Source organism: Micromesistius poutassou, assembly GCF_964030765.1.
Source record: "Micromesistius poutassou genome assembly, contig: SCAFFOLD_297, whole genome shotgun sequence".
Lineage (NCBI taxonomy): Eukaryota > Metazoa > Chordata > Actinopteri > Gadiformes > Gadidae > Micromesistius > Micromesistius poutassou.
This window is the reverse complement of record NW_028178159.1, coordinates 31,964-53,246: the sequence shown is the minus strand read 5'-3', so window position 1 is coordinate 53,246 and position 21,283 is coordinate 31,964. Positions and strand designations below refer to the sequence as shown.

Sequence of the window (21,283 nt, the reverse complement as noted above, 5' to 3'; positions counted from 1 at the left end):
ACAGGTGTGCAGCCCCCCCCAGCCCCAGAGTCTAATCAGTGTGACTGGGGCCAGGTGAGGCTGCTTCAACCATCCACCACACACACACACACACACACTCCACTATGTCTTTTAACGTGATGGGAAATCCACCATAATGTTCAGTATGTTTGTGAGGGACTGAACGCAGAAAACAGCAGCACAGAGTTCTGACAAAAAGGGGTTTTATTTGACCTAAATAAATACAAACACAGGTCGTGGAGAACCAATAAAAGAACGTTAAAGTATTATAAACATGAATGATCGAGGATCAACATAAAAGTGGTTTGCGTGGACGTTAATTCCCTGTGAGCAGAAGAGATAGGCTTCACAGAAATGATACGCATTAGAGTTAACATCAGCTACTGGAAAAACCCACGGTGCTTTTGGACCTCACACACACGCAAATGCAAATGCAAACGCACACACAAACATTTCGCAACACTGATGATATCAGATTGCAAGCTGACGATTGGTCAGAATTCAAACCTGTGACGTGGTTTCTCCAGCTTAAATAGCGGAGCAGAATCCTTGAGAGCAGAAGCAGTGAGAGCTGTCAGAGAGGAACCATAGACACCATCGCTGAACCGGACCCTGGACCCTCTGAGGAACCTGAGGACATGTCTTTGAACCGGAGAGAGACCAGGAAGAGAAGATTTGGTAGGTGCCCTTTTTAGAGGATTCAAAATAACTAATCCAGTAAACAATATGTTTTCATCTGCATGCATTTTAGATTCACGTTTAGCAACGTTTTAATTCAGAGTGACCGACCTGATGAACCAGCGACCGTAGAGACAGATTTATTCTCCTAAATAACGACATGTGTGTGTTCTAGGCAAAACCCTTTTTTTTTGTTACCTTACTTCACTTGTGACTACGCCTGTGAGTTACGGACTACTGACAGGCATCTCAAGTAGTTGTGTGTTTCATGATATATGTTCGTTATGTACGTGGAACAGAGTGCAGAGTAACTTTACAGCCGAACACAAGTTTAGTTTTTTCATTACCACAATGGTGGCCACGCAGTGTGAATATATGTATGAACATACTCTGTGTGTCCGTGTGTGTGCGCTTGAGTGCATCAGTGAGTCTGTGTGTCAAAAGAGGACATCAGATAAGCGTTGAAGAAAAACATTTCGCAACACGTAATGGAGAATTAAAACACGTCATGTGTTTTTTTCCAGCTGACAGAGAAAAGATGGAGGCTAGGTTCAGAAGCAGTGAAGGCCATCAGAGAGTAACCATGGTCACCATGTCTGAACCGGACCCTGGACCCTCTGAGGAACCTGAGGACACGTCTTTGGACCGGAGGGAGACCAGGAAGAGAAGATTTGGTAGGTGCCCTTTTTAGAGAATTTAAAAGAAATAATCCAGTCCGAAAAAATGATCCAAAATAAAATATGTTTTACTCCACATACATTTAAGATTGATGTTTCGAACACTTTTTTAGCCAAAGTGACCGTGTGTGTGTGTGTGTGTGTGTGTGTGTGTGTGTGTGTGTGTGTGTGTGTGTCCTACTCCTGAACAGTTCTATGGTTGCACATCGCTGTCGTTGTGAGCATCGGACTGCTGAGTATTCTCCTCATCTCCCTGCGCTTCAGTGAGTCTGAATCATATCATCCTGAATATAATTACAATACAGTTATGATCATATTAAAGATTGTAATAATAGCAATGATAATGATAATTATTGTTTTTGTTAGAATTAGTGTTAATAATATGAATGATCTTACTACTATGTAACAGCAGGCCTGTCGGACAAGTTGCTCTGCACAGTTGGTCAACGCGCATGTGCCAAGCAGCCTGCAGCTCACACACACACTCACACACACACAGCACACGCAAACGCACACATACACCACACGCACGCACGCACACACACACACACACACACACGTGCAAACGCACACGTGCAAACGCACACATGCACACGCACACACACACACACACACATGCACGCACACACCACACATGTGCACGAACACACACGTTACAAGACAAAGGCAGCACAGGACACCGCATACACACACACCGCACACACATGCACACGCACGCACACACATGCACGGGCATACACACACTGCACACACGCGGACGCAGACGTTGAAAGACAACGGCAAGATGGAGACCACAGCCCCGCCGTCGACACACTCTCCCAGCTGAGACCTCATGTCTGTTGTAGACTACACTTCTTTGCAAAACTTTATTTATTTTTAAATAAAGTGTTGATGACGCTTCGGTCAGCATTTGCGTGTCATCGAGTGGCCCCCTAAATGATAATCAGCCTTTTGTTCCCCGAATGGTCAAAAAATATTTAAATGTTGGCACTGCTTTTAAGAGTCATTCGTGGTGAACGCTAAAAGATAGGTCCTTTCATAACCCTAAAAGTACACATCATACAATAAACTTCAATACATGAGTTCACAGCTGCACAGGTGTATAGAAAATGATTATTGACAACAGTTAGCTGAACATTATGTGGTCCCGTCCTTCCACTCCCTGTTTTCTCACCCTGTTTAAACACAGAAATCAACTACATTTGTCCCAGTGTTTGTTATATGGGAAATCAAGCAATAAAATACACTCTCTTTCTCCGGTAACACAGTCGTCGGCCACGCCTTTCTTCCTCGTCGTCTCTAACTCATGCTCCAATCCTTCATCAATCGATGCTTCGGATGTTGTGAATGCGACGGAATATATGATGCATCGTTGCAGCAACATTTAAGATGATCGCGATGAGTTCTGCCCGTTCTGCCTCCGTGCTGTCCCGCCTCTTGCGAACTTAGACCCTACGTCATATCCCGCCCCTTGCAAGCCCACCCCCTTGATTCCACTGATGTCTGAACGACATTGATGTCCGCATATAAAGCATCAAGTGTGAATCACCCTCAGGGTCGAATCTCCTGATATACAAATGCGGCGACAATGGGGTGGACTTCAAATGATTATGCTTGCTTCATAGCGTAAGGAGAAAATGATTATGCTTGCTTCATTATGTAACAGGTGAACCAATATGTTATACGTTGTAACATTATCGGTAAAATGTTATTATATTATGCGCTCAGAAATGTGTTCCATTATCGACCAGGGATTCCACGTTATAGCTCTGGGTTTAAGTCCACCTAGAGGTTGAGCGCAACGCGGACTAGTTAGAATAATAACAGTTATAATCATATTAATGATTGTAATAATAGCAATGATAATGATCATTATTGTTTTTGTTAGAATTTGTGTTAATAATATGAATGATTGTAACAATAGCAACGATAATGATATTGATAATTATAGTTATTGTTATTTTAATTGGTATTAATATTAATAATATGTCATGTTCTCTTTCAGGGGGGATGGACTTTGTGTTTGGTTGGCTGTGGGTCCTGTGACGTTTAGAGACGATGGCGTTCTGTTTTAGAGCTCATTCCTTCTGTACTCCTCTGTCCTGTCCTAGACACACCGTCACCTTGGAAGGAGGGGAGAGAGCGCTTACTGGATGAACTCGGTGAGGGTTTTATCCAAGTTATTACATCAATCGCATTATTAACATTTTTTTTCTTTTGTGATTTATGTTTGAACATCGCCTCTTCCTTATAACTTCACATTTTATATTGTCAGGCTAACAGAGCATAGACCGTGTTAAACTACCACCAAATAAATGTGGTCTACTAAAGACATTTTTCTATTGTCGTCTATTAGGGTCATGCCTTTATTGATGTCTATTAAGGTCGTGCTTCTATTGTGGTCTGTTAAGGTCAGGTCTCAGGGTTGTGTGTCAGTAATGAAGACGGTAAGATAAGCAGTTGTGTGTTTGTTAAGGATTTTCTTTTACATTCAACAGATGAATTGGCGCTTCAGGGCTGGATGTTTTACGACCAGAGTTTCTACCTTATGTCTACCACTAAGAAGAGCTGGAAGGCCAGTAGAGAAGACTGTCTGCGGAGAAATGCAGACCTGGTGGTTATCAACAGCAGAGAAGAACAGGTGTGTGTGTGTGTGTGGGGAGAGACATTGTGTGAGTGTGTGTGAGAGAGAGAGACATTGTGTGAGTGTGTGTGAGAGAGAGAGACATTGTGTGAGTGTGTGTGAGAGAGAGAGAGATTGCATGTGTGTGTGTGTTCAGCTGTGTTGTCATGACAACAGATGCTATTACCTTTGGAAACAGGGGTTTCTCAGCAGAATGTTCGAGCGTTCCTGGATTGGACTGAGCAGTAGAGACACAAAGGGGACCTTCAAGTGGGTGGATGGTACCCCCATGACCTCAAGGTAAGGCTGATGACTCTTTTCAGCAGCATCTCTTCTCTGAGAGTGACAGAGTGACCTCACCTCAACACTGGGCTCCACTGTCTCCTCCTCGTGGTTCTCAGTTTGAGACGCGCTAAACCAGGCGATGACAGCGGAGCAGAAGTCTGTGTCGTAGCAGGGGAGGACGGCTGGTCCAGACAACCGTGTGACAGACTGCACCACTGGATCTGTGAGAAGGCCGTGGACCTGGATCATCTGGAGGCTGAGCTGGACAAAGAGGGTCCGTAGACTTTGTTTGTGTTCATGAGTGGAGAACGGTTCCTCCTTTCTGTTCTCTGTGCCGTAGACACAGTAAATATACTCTTTATGACTGGAAAGGTGGTTGGGTGTGTTTAGGTCTACTAAGGTCAGGTTTCTATTGTGGTCTATAAGACCATGTTTCTATTGTGGTCTACTAAGGCCATGTTTCTATTGTGGTCTACTAAGACCATGTTTCTATTGTGGTCTACTAATGCCATGTTTCTATTGTGGTCTACTAAAGTCAGGTTTCTATTGTGGTCTACTAAGGTCATGTCTCTATTGTGGTCTACTAAGACCATGTTTCTATTGTGGTCTACTAAGGCCATGTTTCTATTGTGGTCTACTAAGACCATGTTTCTATTGTGGTCTATTAAGGCCATGTTTCTACTGTGGGCTACTAAAGTCAGGTTTCTATTGTGGTCTACTGTGGACCTGTATTAGGAGAGAGTGAAGGGAGTGTCTGATGGTGCATCTCTAGATACGTGTTGTAAACGTTCACTCCTCTCCTCCTGGTTTATTCAGGTTCAGTGATGCCCACGGAGGAGGAGGAGGCCCCCAGCATCACAAAGTTCCACTCCACTACCCAGGTGTTGCCCGTGGGCCAAACGGCCCGCTACACCTGCGATGCCAGCGGCACACCGGAGCCCACCGTCGAGTGGCTCCACAACGGCAGGCCCCTGGAGAGGAACGGCACAGAAGACCAATCAGAGGCCTGGGTGGAGAGGGGGTTCCTCTTCGTCAGAGGGGTGAGGTCTGGCGTGAACAAGGTCCGCTGCAGGGCGAGCAACAGCGCTGGCACGGCCAAGCGCACCGCTAAGCTGCTTGTCTTTGGTAAGATCTGGATCCAAGGAGAGATGTTTGTTGTTGATGTATTTATAACGTTGTTGTTGAGGTGTGTATATATTTAAGCAATAGATCACGACAGGCTGTGTCGTTCATTATACCACAGTGAAGGGGGTCGCCGTCCCTCCGCTGCGCGTCGGGACGGACAACGCCCCTTCACTGTGGTATAATGACCGTATACCACTGACTGAAGTGATCTATTGCTTTTATAAAACGGTTACGTAAGTATGGCGAAATGAAAGTCATAGACACCCTCAATTTTGAAAAAGCTAGAAAGTCGGAAAAGCATTTTTTTTAACGAATACAAAAAAGTAGTCCCTCCTGGCTGCCGGCAAAGTGTACGGCGGTTGCTATGCAACACACTGTAGCGTCCTTCAGAGAGAAGGCTAGAGACGGTAGCTCGGTTCGCCGGCAATTTAGCCTACTGTCGAGTTCACTCACCGTGTGCCTATTGCTTTACAACATTTCCACCCCCTCCAGCAATCAACATGTTTTTTAGGCTTCAGTGAACTACGCTATCGCTTTTATATATAAATAAACAACAGTTCAAGTTAGGCGCGGAGTGATACTGAACTCTGTAAACTGAACGGGCGTCATAGCTGTGTGTATACGCTCAATATACAACAGTTGGGAACCAATCAGATCGCTTGATTTAAGCCACCCGTTTTATAAATATATATATATATATATATATATATATATATATATTCATAAATGTATGTGTATATATATATATACATGTATACAAAATTATATATATATGTGTGTGTATATATATGTATATATATATGTGTGTGTATATATGTGTATATATATATATATATATATATATATATATATATATATATATATATATATATATATATATATATATATATATATATATATATATATATATATATATATATATATATATATATATACAGTATACCAACTGAAAACAAATCCTCATCCGCTTATCAGGGGTCGGGTCGCGGGGGCTCAAGCATGAATCAGCATTTTTTTAAATTTTCCAATGGAAACGGATGGGGGGATTTTGGGCGAATAACCTGGAATATCTCGGGAATTATGAATAATATCATGTCTTGTTCTCCCGTCAGATGCCTGTGAACTCACACTGGACCCAAACACAGCCAACGGACACCTCTCTCTGTCTGAGGACAACAGAAAGGTGACGCTGGTTGAAGAGGACCAGTCGTATCCGGATCACCCAGAGAGATTTGACGTCTGGGAACAGGTGTTGTGTAGAGAGGCTCTGACTGGCCGCTGTTACTGGGAGGTAGAGAGGAAAGGAGGTGTTAATATAGGAGTGACATACAGAGGAATCACAAGGAGAGGAGGGGGTGTTGACAGCGGGCTTGGAGGGAACAACAAGTCCTGGGGTCTTGTTTGTGGTGGAGGTAGTTACATTGCCCTGTACAACGGTAGTCAGACAGACATACGTCTCCCCCCCGCTGGCTCTAACAGAGTAGGAGTGTATCTGGACCGGCCTGCTGGCACTCTGTCCTTCTACAGAGTGTCCCGAGGTGTAGGAGGGTCCTCAGACACACTGACACACATCCACACCTTCAGGTCCACCTTCACCCAGGAGGACCTCCTCCCTGGGTTTTGGGTAGAGAGAAAGGGTAACTCAGCGTCTCTGTGCCGGTTGTAGAAAGAAAAAAAGGTCGGCGGGGCGGGCGGGCGCACACGCACACACACACACACACACACACACACACACACACATACACACACACACACACACACGTAAGCACACACACACACACACACACACACACACACACACACACCCCCGTCGTCGTCCGGGGCTGTGGGCGAGCAGGGGTCGGTTGTAGGAAAAAAATAAGGGCAGGCGGGCGGGCACACACACACACACACACACACACATGTACACACACACAAACGCCCGCACACACACACACACATACACACACACACACACACACACACAGCTTCTGCGTTAGAGGATGGGTGTCTTTTGATGGAGGCCTGAGAGGACTGATGACTCAGAGTCTCTGTGGCAGTTATAGTCTCTCGCTCTCTATTTTACTCTCTCTCTCTATCCCTCTCACTCTCTTTCTTTCTCGTCTCCCCCACCTCCCCCCCTGTCTCCCACTCCCCCTCCCCCCCGTCTCCCACTCCCCCTCACCCCCTGTCTCCCACTCCCCCTCCCCCCCCTCGTCTCCCTCTCCCCTCCCCCTCCTCCCCCCCCCCTCTCCCCCCTCGTCTCCCTCTCCTCCCCCTCCCTCTCCCCCTCCCTCTCCCCCTCCTTTTTATGGGGCTTCCTAAAAGTTGATGCTGGTAAACCATGAAAGGAAGAGACTTTTAAGATCTTCCATAGGGTTACCTGAGCAGGTTTTATTAAGATTTCATTTTTAATTTGAAATGTATATTAAATACCTATTGATGGTAAATCACATGTTTTTTTTATGCTACAATATTTGTCCATTTTCAGACATTAACATATTTTATTCTCCAGGGCTCTGATCATCACTTTTGTCCTAATCCTAACAAGGATGATTTAGATGAGATTAGATTCATTAGGATCCCGATTAGCAACACACCAGAGAGAGAGCTAGTCTTCCTGGGTCCCAAACATCAAATATAGACAACAGACAATCACTTGTTTGACCTTATGTCAAACTCAAATAGAAATAGACTAATAAAAAAGTTTTAAAAAGATATGAAGGCTACAAAAAGAAATGACAACATTAAAAATGTATATACATTATGGACCACATGATTTTTTTGCAGACTTTTTAAAGTTGTATTTGCTATTTTTGCTAGAACGTATGTTTTTTTGGTCGTTCATTCCATAATGAAATAGTTGTGTAAATGATGGTATTTTTCAGTAGATTGGACCTCGGTCTGGGTAAAGCTAGCTGTCCTTTACTTGCTCCTCTAGTGCTATGACCGTGTCTGTCAGACACACTGACTAGACCTTCAGCAAAGAAGGCGGGTCTTTTGCAGTTTAAGACTGACCTTAGGAACAACAAGAGGTTAAGAGAGATTGTTTGTTTTACTGTGAGCCATGAAAGGCTAGTATGCATTACTTCAGTGTTAGTGTGAATAGAGAAGCTCGGTGCCAAAGGAACCTGATTTAAAGCAGATTTTATATTTCATTCATAATAACCAGGAGGTCTGTGTTGTAAATGACTTTAAACTGAGTATTGATTCCTGGTGTTCTGTTGGGAACCAAACGGCAGCAGAACATGTTCAGTTATTAAAGATACGTGCACACCTGTTTATGATTAGTAAAGTCTGCAGCTTCTATTGTTTCAGTCCTTGTGTTTATTGTGTACATGTAAGGGACTATTTTTCTGTTGCATTTGTTAATGAAGCATAATTTTAATAAACAACTCAGTGGATCCAACTGAATGTTCTCGTGTGTTCAGCCCATCATCATTCTCCTTTTATTACTAAATAATGTTACATAAGTGCCTTAAGAATAATAAGAATAATAATATAATAATAATAATAATGTTGTTCTGATATTATTCTGGGACCTCCTCCCTGGGTTTTGGTTAGGGGGGGGGGGGGGGGGGGCGGTGCCTCAGTGTCTCTGTGTCCGTTGTAGAAAGAAACCACAGACAGACGGCCGGACACACACACACACACACATGGGATTGGGATCACTGCGGAGTGGTCGCAGTGATCCCAATCCCAGTGTGTGCAGTGTATCATGCGTTGCTATGGTGCATCAGGTGCATGCTGGGAGGTGTAGTTCTTAGTGTTTCTCAGGTGCATGCTGGGAGGTGTAGTTCTTCATGTCTCTCAGGTGCATGCTGGGAGGTGTAGTTCTTAGTGTCTCAGGTGCATGATGGGAGGTGTACTTCTTACTGTCTCTCAGGTGCATGCTGGGAGGTGTAGTTCTTGCTGTCTCTCAGGTGCATGCTGGGAGGCGTAGTTCTTCCTGTCTCTCAGATGCATGCTGGGAGGTGTAGTTCTTAGTGTCTCTCAGGTGCATGCTGGGAGGTGTAGTTCTTAGTGTCTCTCAGGTGCATGCTGGGAGGCGTAGTTCTTCCTGTCTCTCAGGTGCATGATGGGAGGTGTACTTCTTACTGTCTCTCAGGTGCATGCTGGGAGGTGTAGTTCTTAGTGTCTCTCAGGTGCATGCTGGGAGGCGTAGTTCTTCCTGTCTCTCAGGTGCATGATGGGAGGTGTACTTCTTACTGTCTCTCAGGTGCATGCTGGGAGGTGTAGTTCTTAGTGTCTCTCAGGTGCATGCTGGGAGGTGTAGTTCTTCCTGTCTCTCAGGTGCATGCTGGGAGGTGGCAGTGAGTTGAAGTAGGGGTGCTGTAGCCCCCCCAGGGCGGAGACCCGGTCGCGGGGGGGGGGGGGCGTCCTGCAACGACCATGCAGGACGAGGTAATAACGACCCCCACAACCAAACCAGGAGAGGATAATGTTACAACCAAGGCAAATAAAATATTAACCGTAGACTCTGATATACCTACGACTACGAATCAGTCAATCCTTTCTGAAGTAATGAACAGAATCAGAAACAGTAATTTTTCAACAATGAGAACACTCAGACAGATCAAACATGAGCCCATTAAAACAGTCGTTGTGCTAAAACCACAACTACTGCTGTAGCGGCCGTACAAGACGGCAAAGTCAAACAATCGGTCTGAACGGGTTGAACACAAACAGATCCCAGCAGAAGACTGTCAGACGTGTGCTAGAAGTGGTCGGGACGCGTTCTGGGTAACAAACACTAGATAACGTTGGGATCTCTGTACTGAAGGAACAACGCAGCGGCTGCTGGAGCAGGAAGGAAGCCCAACGCCAGCAGCAAACTAAATGACTGTTGGGTTGTGGCGGCGTGTTCAGCCCAGTGTCTGCTCTCCACAGGGCCCCGTGACTACAGCACATATCTCCGTAGAAGTAACGCTGACCACGCCACGCCCTGTTGTCTGAGGTCACGTCGGGGGACGGACACAACGCCGTCCAATGAGGTCGCTGAATTATCAGCCCCTAAAGAGACTCGTCTCCGTGTGGAACGGGGAGGACAACGTTTCCACAACAGTGAAGAAGGTACAGAGGCGGACGGCGTTGGGCGGGTGGAGGAGGAGTTATGCAACGTCATTTGGAATATCACCACAGACTGTATTGACGGGACGGGAACATGGCTCAGCGCCAGCCATAAAAGGTAGTGTGATGGAAAAATCGACATATCCGAATTGTTGTTTGATAAGTTTGTCTGTTCTTGTGTAACTTGTAGTGTCCTCAGTTTCAACCCTGATTGTCCCGCCCATTTCCTCCCAGCTGTCTATTGATCCTTGTGCTTTGGGTGAGAACGTCACAAAGACAGGCATCTGGAATTTGCATTTGTTTGTCGTGAACCCCGACCGTTGTATTCCTAGGTGTTGGGACAGAAGGGTCGTAAGGAGAAGAATTTGTCCGTAAACACAAGGCTAGGAACCAGGGAGCAGGAGGGGGTGAAGCTCTCTCCCCAATGATCGGGCTGGTAAAGAACGCAGACTGGATGAACTGCGTTTATTATAGTCAACAGAGGTTCATTGATTACACGGACGACGCTTTATCTGCGCTGGGTGAGCAGCTGCGTGCCACAAGCCAAATGACTTTGGCAAAACAGGCAAGCCCTGTGATTGGTTACTGGCGGAACAAGGAGGAGTCTGTGCTCTTATAGGAGAAATGTGCTGCACCTTATTAAATAATTAATTATATTATTATTAAGTTTAATAATAAGTTACAGATTAAAAACGTTCCCACACACGCTTTGATTCACAGCCAGTCAACGCCTGCCCTCTGGTGGACAAAACGAGAACTGCACGCAGCATATATTTTGTGGTCAGGAACGAGTTGAACTTCGCTTAATCTCTAAAAATAAAAATATATAACTACACATTACAGGCCACAATACAAGACGAACACCGCTGTTTTTAAAGTTTTGATTTTTTTCATACAATAAGTTATAAATTAAAAAATATTCCCACACAGGCCAATATTCAGTCGGTCAACGCCTGCCCTCTGGTGGACAAAACGAGAACTGCGCGCAGTATATATTTTCTGTGGCCAGGAAGGCGAATTCATACGAGTTGAACTTCGGTTAAGCTCTAAAAAACATGAAACTGTATTAAAACACGTCGTGTGTAGAAAACGGGAGTAGAGCAACGTCAGACTCGTCTGCAAATTAAAATATAAGCTCCAACTCAATACTTGCGTTTAAAGTTGCTGGTCGGACTGTAGACAATGACCCGCCCACGGAGGAGGAAGTCTAGATCCGGATATCCGGTATCGGCTCCACCGGTGGGCGGGATATATCGTCCCCATGGTTACCGTAGCTCCTTATCACGCCACAGGTTACCCAGATCGGTGTTCAAAGAAACGCAATTCATGTAATAAAATAAACCTAACAGCGTCACGCTTGTTGTTAAGATTGTGATTATATTTTAGATTTAATCTATCTATTTTAGATCTATTTTTAAATGCGTGTGTGTGTGTGTGTGTGTAATGTAAAATGGGAACAGACTGAATAATATATGTTTTATATGAACACTGTCTAATAAAGGTGTAATGTAAAATGGGAACAGACTGAATAATATATGTTTTATATGAACACTGTCTAATAAAGGTGTAATGTAAAACGGGAACAGACTGAATAATATATGTTTTATATGAACACTGTCTAATAAAGGTGTAATGTAAAACGGGAACAGACTGAATAATATATGTTTTATATGAACACTGTCTAATAAAGGTGTAATGTAAAACGGGAACAGACTGAATAATATATGTTTTATATGAACACTGTCTAATAAAGGTGTAATGTAAAATGGGAACAGACTGAACAGCGACATCTAGTGGCGAGGAACGGGACCGCACGCAAAGCGGGATTAAAACGGGGAGTTTAAAACGCACACACGTTCTGTTTGTACGAATAAAACGCATGATCATACCCTATGTTGTAATAATCTGAGGTGTATTGATCAACGGAAGACACAGGTGGAGTTAAAGGTGTTGATTTAATGGCTTGTTTTACCACCCCGCTAAAACAGGGCGTCCGTCCCCCAAAAGAGTCCCCGACTTTAGTTCCGCAGTCGAGCAGCAAAACGGTACCTGTTGTAACTAACAATCAACTAATGTCTGTCTGTCTGTCTAATTATATACTAATTATAAAGAGTATTTACTATAACTTTATAAGACTAATTATAAAGAGTATTTACTATAACTTTATAAGACTAATTATAAAGAGTATTTACTATAACTTTATAAGACTACTTATAAAGAGTATTTACTATAACTTTATAAGACTACTTATAAAGAGTATTTACTATAACTTTATAAGACTAATTATGTAGAGTATTTGCTATAACTTTATAAGACTAATTATGAAGAGTAATGAAGCTTTAATAGAAGAGTTCTCAACAGCTTTATTGTTTATTATTTGTTCCTATAACTATATCAGCCTCATTATAACAGGAAATTATGTTACGATGTTACGATGCCTAGCAACTATGTTATGTTAATTACACGTTAGTAGAACCACACACACACACACACACACACACACACACACACACACACACACACACACACACACACACACACACACACACACACACACACACACACACACACACACACACGTGTCCGTGGGGCCAGGAGAGGACGCGTTGTTGAGGAAACTAAACTTAAGCCGTTTCTCAATACCAAGTACGCGGACTACGTTCTCGCGGACTTGGAAGTACGTACTGGGCAAGTCCGGACTTTCAAGTACAGACTTCCGAGAATGCGAGTACGCAATTGGAACAGCAGCGGACTCGATGATGCATTCTGGGATATTTAACGGTCCCAAGTCCACACGAGTCACCTCCGATGCATCCTCGGTAGAACGGCCTCATCGAGAACGCATTGAGAACACACACGGTTTTTACGACAGTACACGCGTACTTGGAATTGGAACAGTGCTTGGGCTACCACTGATGACGTTTATCGAGAACGCAAGTACACGAGAACACACGAGAACGCGAATTGAGAAACGGCTTCTCTCTCCCCACGCTCCAAATGAGAAACTGGGAGTTAGAGGAAGACATTTTCTCCTCTTCCGTCTGAGGAGGAGCAGAAGGAGGAGGAGGAGGAGGAGAGGGGTACATTAGATCCACTCTGAGGAGGAGGAGGAGGAGGAGAGGGGTACATTAGATCCACTCTGAGGAGGAGGAGGAGGAGGAGAGGGGTACATTAGATCCACTCTGAGGAGGAGGAGGAGGAGAGGGGTACATTAGATCCACTCTGATGAGGAGGAGGAGGAGAGGGGTACATTAGATCCACTCTGAGGAGGAGGAGGAGGAGGAGAGGGGTACATTAGATCCACTCTGAGGAGGAGGAGGAGGAGGAGGAGAGGGGTACATTAGATCCACTCTGAGGAGGAGGAGGAGGAGGAGGAGAGGGGTACATTAGATCCACTCTGAGGAGGAGGAGGAGGAGTAGAGGGGTACATTAGATCCACTCTGAGGAGGAGGAGGAGGAGTAGAGGGGTACATTAGATCCACTCTGAGGAGGAGGAGGAGGAGAAGGAGGAGGAGGAGAGGGGTACATTAGATCCACTCTGAGGAGGAGGAGGAGGAGTAGAGGGGTACATTAGATCCACGAGGAGGAGGAGGAGAAGGAGGAGGAGTAGAGGGGTACATTAGATCCACTCTGAGGAGGAGGAGGAGGAGGAGAGGGGTACATTAGATCCACTCTGAGGAGGAGGAGGAGGAGGAGAGGGGTACATTAGATCCACTCTGAGGAGGAGGAGGAGGAGGAGAGGGGTACATTAGATCCACTCTGAGGAGGAGGAGGAGGAGGAGAGGGGTACATTAGATCCACTCTGAGGAGGAGGAGGAGGAGGAGGAGAGGGGTACATTAGATCCACTCTGAGGAGGAGGAGGAGGAGAAGGAGGAGGAGGAGAGGGGTACATTAGATCCACTCTGAGGAGGAGGAGGAGGAGGAGAGGGGTACATTAGATCCACGAGGAGGAGGAGGAGAAGGAGGAGAAGGAGAGGGGTACATTAGATCCACTCTGATGAGGAGGAGGAGGAGAGGGGTACATTAGATCCACTCTGATGAGGAGGAGGAGAGGGGTACATTAGATCCACTCTGAGGAGGAGGAGGAGAGGGGTACATTAGATCCACTCTGAGGAGGAGGAGGAGAGGGGTACATTAGATCCACTCTGAGGAGGAGGAGGAGAGGGGTACATTAGATCCACTCTGAGGAGGAGGAGGAGAGGGGTACATTAGATCCACTCTGAGGAGGAGGAGGAGGAGGAGAGGGGTACATTAGATCCACTCTGAGGAGGAGGAGGAGGAGGAGAGGGGTACATTAGATCCACTCTGAGGAGGAGGAGGAGGAGGAGGAGAGGGGTACATTAGATCCACTCTGAGGAGGAGGAGGAGGAGGAGGAGAGGGGTACATTAGATCCACTCTGAGGAGGAGGAGGAGGAGGAGGAGAGGGGTACATTAGATCCACTCTGAGGAGGAGGAGGAGGAGGAGGAGGAGAGGGGTACATTAGATCCACTCTGAGGAGGAGGAGGAGGAGGAGGAGAGGGGTACATTAGATCCACTCTGAGGAGGAGGAGGAGGAGGAGAGGGGTACATTAGATCCACTCTGAGGAGGAGGAGGAGGAGAGGGGTACATTAGATCCACTCTGAGGAGGAGGAGGAGGAGAGGGGTACATTAGATCCACTCTGAGGAGGAGGAGGAGGAGGAGGAGGAGGAGAGGGGTACATTAGATCCACTCTGAGGAGGAGGAGGAGGAGGAGGAGGAGAGGGGTACATTAGATCCACTCTGAGGAGGAGGAGGAGGAGAGGGGTACATTAGATCCACTCTGAGGAGGAGGAGGAGGAGAGGGGTACATTAGATACACTCTGAGGAGGAGGAGGAGGAGAGGGGTACATTAGATCCACTCTGAGGAGGAGGAGGAGGAGAGGGGTACATTAGATCCACTCTGAGGAGGAGGAGGAGGAGAGGGGTACATTAGATCCACTCTGAGGAGGAGGAGGAGGAGGAGGAGAGGGGTACATTAGATCCACTCTGAGGAGGAGGAGGAGAGGGGTACATTAGATCCACTCTGAGGAGGAGGAGGAGAGGGGTACATTAGATACACTCTGAGGAGGAGGAGGAGAGGGGTACATTAGATACACTCTGAGGAGTAGGAGGAGGAGGAGAGGGGTACATTAGATACACTCTGAGGAGGAGGAGGAGGAGGAGAGGGGTACATTAGATACACTCTGAGGAGGAGGAGGAGGAGGAGAGGGGTACATTAGATACACTCTGAGGAGGAGGAGGAGGAGGAGAGGGGTACATTAGATACACTCTGAGGAGGAGGAGGAGGAGGAGAGGGGTACATTAGATACACTCTGAGGAGGAGGAGGAGAGGGGTACATTAGATACACTCTGAGGAGGAGGAGGAGAGGGGTACATTAGATACACTCTGAGGAGGAGGAGGAGGAGAGGGGTACATTAGATACACTCTGAGGAGGAGGAGGAGGAGAGGGGTACATTAGATACACTCTGAGGAGGAGGAGGAGGAGAGGGGTACATTAGATACACTCTGAGGAGGAGGAGGAGGAGGAGAGGGGTACATTAGATACTCTGAGGAGGAGGAGGGGGGAGGTTAGGGTATAGGGGAGGGGGAGGTTAGGGTATAGGGGAGGGGGGAGGTTAGGGTATGGGGGAGGGTATAGGGTTGAGGGGAGGTCAAGGTTATGGTTAGGGTCAGGGTTAGGGGAGGGGGGAGGTTAGGAGAAGAGGATAGGGGAGGGGAGGTGGGAGGTGAGGGGGAGGATAGGGAATAGGGAAGATTAGGGAGGAGGTGAGGGTAGAGGGGGGAGGTAAGGGGGGAGGATGGAGGTGAGGGTATAGGGGAGGGGGAGGATAGGGGAGGGGGAGTAGGGAGATGAGGGGGAGGATGGAGGTGAGGGTATAGAGGAGGGGGGAGGTTACCTTACCTTATTAGGGTAACAGGCGTGTGTATAATAAAAATGACCACAAGCCACACAGCCAGGTCGTTTTAAATGATTTTATATCATAAAACATCAGTATACATTTCAACAACTGTGCGCACAGTGAAACAATTCTGGGATGTGAATCAAAAAGAACAACGGTTCATCGTGAGACCATCTGACCCTAACTCTGTCCCTAACACTGAACCATGAGGAACCCTTGAGAAACAAGGAACCCTTGACAACCCGTGACTTAAGTCACGTCCTGCGAGGTGGAGCAGTCCCATCGTAGTCCTCGTCTCGCTCCTGGTGGGTCGTCAGCTTCATCTGTTCACAACACAAACACACATTAAAAGAGTGATGTTACGTCACCAGGTGTGAGTGTGACCAGCTGTTACGTTTTAGTTGTGTTTTAGAACCTCCAGGTGTCAAGTGTTTGGTGATGGTTACCCTCCGGTCCCCAGCCTCCGGTCCAGCCTGGTGCCCCATTCCTGGTCCAGGGGGATCTGGATACCCTCTGGTCCCCAGCCTCCGGTCCAGCCTGGTGCCCCATTCCTGGTCCAGGGGGATCTAGTTACCCTACATTATAATTAAGGGCGAGAAAAGCACTATACACATCCAATGTAGTAGTATTATTATTATATATCACCCTGGTGCCCCATACCTGGTCCAGCGGGATCTGGTCTCCAGCCTCTGGTCTCCTATGCCTGGTCTTGGGGATCTGGTCACCTGCTGGTCCTCTGCCTCTGGTCCAGGAGATCCTGTGAAGTCAGACAGCATCTTTATAGACACGTGCACATAGCGGTCTTGAATCTAACTACCAACCCCCCCCCCCCCCCCCCCCACCAGGAGAGGGGGGGGATATATACACAAACGATGACAATACTCAAAGGAATACAAAGCCAAACGAGAGAGGAGAGACCAGTGGAGGGTTTGTAGGTCTTTGAGAGAGGAGAGACCAGCGGAGGTTTTGACGGAGAGACCAGTGGAGGTTTTGTAGGTCTTTGAGAGAGGAGACCAGTGGTGGGTTTGTAGGTCTTTGAGAGGAGAGACCAGTGGTGGGTTTGTAGGTCTTTGAGAGAGGAGAGACCAGTGGAGGTTTTGTAGGTCTTTGAGAGAGGAGAGACCAGTGGTGGGTTTGTAGGTCTTTGAGAGGAGAGACCAGTGGTGGGTTTGTAGGTCTTTGAGAGGAGAGACCAGTGGTGGGTTTGTAGGTCTTTGAGAGAGGAGAGACCAGTGGAGGTTTTGTAGGTCTTTGAGAGAGGAGAGACCAGTGGGGGGTTTGTAGGTCTAGAGAGAGGAGAGACCAGCGGTGGTTTTGTAGGTCTTTGATAGAGGAGAGACCAGCGGTGGGTCAGACCAGTGGTGGGGGGGCTGGTGGGTCAGACCAGTGGTGGGGGGGCTGGTGGGTCAGACCAGTGGTGGGGGGGCTGGTGGGTCAGACCAGTGGTGAGGGGGCTGGGGCTTGGGCTTCAAGGCGTATGGAGGGAAACGTTGGAACGTGCTCCATGGTTCTCAGGTGCAGGAACCAGGTTGGGTTCTAGTTGCTGAGAGGGACAGCCCTCACATCTCGCCCCCCGGTGTGTCTCCTTGAGGAGTCCCTGTCTCCATCCTGAAGGACGTTCCAGTTCATGTAACTGACGTGACGACGGCCTCTTAAACACTCGGGTTCCCCTGAGGGGGAACGTCTACAGAACTGAAGGCCTCAAACAGCGCAGAACCCTAGCATGCATCTCTGGTCAGTCAGTCACACACCCTTATCAGTAGGACAACACACATGGGATGTGATGCAATGTTGAGGAATGTAGTAGGAAAGTGGACGGAAAAAGATCTTCTAGGGGCGAATGAGAGGCATGAGAACGGGGGGGGGGGAAGAGAGAGAGAGAGAGAGAGAGAGAGAGAGAGAGAGAGAGAGAGAGAGAGAGAGAGAGGCAGGGCCTACGAGGGGTGGGGCAGGGCCTACGAGGGGCGGGGCCTACGAGGGGCGGGGCCTGAGAACCGGTTCAAACTAAACGCTGTCAGCATTAAAGCATTAAACGAAAATGTGACTTACAGTTGGCAGTTTCTTCTTCTTCATGGTTCGGTCGTTATACTCACAGAATCAGTTTCTTCATCTTGAGCTGTGAAGGAGAGCAACAAGATTAGTTTTACAGCTAGTTTTGTGTGTGTGTGTGTTTCAATTAGTGATTAATCCAATCAAAATAAGTTATTAAAATAAGTTATTTTTTCCCATTAAACTACGACTTAACAATCGTAGCACCGCCATGTTTTTCATTATAAAAGTAATTCCATTTTTGTGAATGGAAATTAAAACATTTCATCCACTACGTTTACATGTGATACTTTGAAACATCTGAATTTGTTCTTTATTATTTGAAATTAATTCGGAGAGTGAGTGAGTGAGTGAGTGAGTGTGTATAAAGACGTCCCCTTCACTGATTAATATCATTATGTTGGTAGATACTGCAGTAATCAGTGTGGATTCAAAGGCGTCAGAAAAGAAAAACGTTTTTTTTTGCCTCCACCACCAGCCTCCGTGTTTGATTGGTTAATTGGTTAATTGATTGCTCTATGGGTTCGCAAACCCCGTTTTAACTAAGGGTACACTAAAAAATAAATGAATCATAAATCAAAATAAAAAGGTAAAAAGAACAGTAAAAGTAAAAGAATACAAAAATATTGTGTGTCCATTTCTGACTAAACATCACGTTGTGCATAGTTGTCAATAACAATAGAAACTGTCTAATGCTGTGTGTGTGTGTGTGTGTGTGTGTGTGTGTGTGTGTGTGTGTGTGTGTGTGTGTGTGTGTGTGTGTGTGTGTGTGTGTGTGTGTGTGTGTCTTCTGATTGCCAATTGCATTGTTTTTAGCTCGTACACAACTGCTATCCAGACCGTTTTAAACAACACATCAAACATGGTTTCACTGAACCCACCGTAACACATCATCTTAAACGTGTCCTCTAACAATCAAACAGACTCACGGCGTTGCCTCTCTGGTGCTTCCCGGTGGACGCTGACTGAGTGCATTCAGACGGCGCACGTGTCCGCCATTCCTCCTCCAGGTGAGTCTGACAGGAAGTGACGTCATCGCAAACCTCAAACGGACTAAATAACACGAATTGGTACATTGGCTGATTTAAACTGTCTACTAATTATCCACATCCCCGTTTTACGTGTGTGTGTGTGTGTGTGTGTGTGTCTGTGTGTGTGTGTGTGTGTGTGTGTGTGTGTGTGTGTGTGTGTGTGTGTGTGTGTGTGTGTGTGTGTGTGTGTGTGTGTGTGTGTGTGTGTGTGGACACTCCAGTATTGCTGTATCTGTAGCGCCGTGATTTTTTTTCCTAAATTAAAAAAGATTAATTCTAATTCTAATTCTAATTCTATATATATATATATATATATATATATATATAAATATATAAACTGTCAAACTAATTATCCACATCACCGTTTTACCTGTAATAGACCGAGTCGGCAAGCAAGGAAACGTCACTTCCGGTCAGGGCCGTGGGGGAAAACAAACCGTTTTCCCCATACACACTCATGCAAAAAGGCGGTATTTTAAACCTTTGTCAAACGCTTGTCCGCTGTCATTTCTTGGTTTGAATCACTTGTATATGCTGTCAAAGGGCTATATATTAAAAAAATTATCATGATCGGGTCGATTGTTGTCCGTATATTTTTTTTAAAGTGGATCTTTCACAGTCTATTATGTAACTAACTTATTACTTACTAGCTTAATTATTCCACGGCTCTTGGAATAATGTGTGTGTGTGTGCCAACAAGACAGTTTATATTACCACAAACACTCCAGTATATATATTATAGATATCTTTTTTTTTATTCTCTTTTTTATTCTCATTTTCATTAAAAAAAATAAATACAAAATCGGCGCTGTGTAACTGTACAATCAGGAGTTGACTTACACACTACACACTCACACACTAAATATATTTATATTTTAACAATAAACGGTATAAGTAAGTACGTAACTATTTTTACCAACTAGTCCCCCCCCCCGTGTGTGTTTAATTCTAGATAATGAGTTTGTGTGTAGTTAGTGTGTGTAGCTCGGGTTGTGTTTGTAAGTGTCATTGTGGTATGAATCTTTGCTCTTCCAGAAATGCGGTTCATAACCCCTGACAGATCACAAGACCCACGCAGAACCGGGGGTTTACTCACAGTCGGGGACAAGGGGAACTTCAGGGAGGAGATTGCGACAGTAGCCCTCGGACTGAGAGTGTGAACCTCCTCAAAAATCTCTCACGGGGCGCAAGTGTGTGGTCGTGTAGCATAACCGCGTGAAGTTCCTCTAGTGGCCGCCAGATGGCGCCAGGGTACCGCTGGTACAGCCACAATAACTTAAAACTTAAAATAATAATATATTCGGTTTATATATTATATATTTATGTAGCGCTCTTCCATGTACTCAAAGACGCTTTAAGGAGTGAACAAAAAAAGGAATGATTAAATATAATCTAAATAATAAATAATACTAATTGAAAAGAACGTATATTAGTAGATAAGAAGTGATAAGAAGTTCCTCTAGTCGCCGCCAGATGGCGCCAGGGTACCGCTTGGTAGAAAACAGCCACAATAACTTAAAACTTTAAATAATAATGATAATACATTCGGTTTATATATGATATATTTTATGTTGCGTATGTAGCGTTTTTCCATGTACTCAAACACGCTTTACAGAGTGAACACAATAATAATAATAATAATAATAATCATAATAAATAAATAATAATTGAATAAGAACGTAGTTAGAAGTAATCGCTGCCTTCTGTGAGGGAGAGAGAGAGAGAGGGAGGAGAGCAGGTTTGATTCCAGTGGTCTCGTCTCGTGGTTCTCACCAGACCAAACTGGGGCTGGGGGAGGCGGCACACCTGCTGCTCGTTGACCAATCAGGTTGAACCAGCCTC

The 21,283-nt window shown here is 45.8% G+C and overlaps 1 pseudogene across 1 annotated transcript in view; it reads left to right on the top strand.

Moving 5' to 3' along the window:
- The first annotated feature begins 305 nt into the window (after window positions 1-305).
- LOC311374719 overlaps window positions 306-21,283 on the top strand; it is a 49,473-nt pseudogene continuing 28,495 nt past the window's right edge. Inside the window, exons 1-8 of the transcript in view lie at window positions 306-678; window positions 1,203-1,352; window positions 1,547-1,618; window positions 3,467-3,517; window positions 3,854-4,008; window positions 4,178-4,278; window positions 4,380-4,537; window positions 5,080-5,388. The product of the transcript in view is annotated as an uncharacterized misc_RNA (transcript). The remainder of the gene's footprint in view (window positions 679-1,202; window positions 1,353-1,546; window positions 1,619-3,466; window positions 3,518-3,853; window positions 4,009-4,177; window positions 4,279-4,379; window positions 4,538-5,079; window positions 5,389-21,283) is intronic.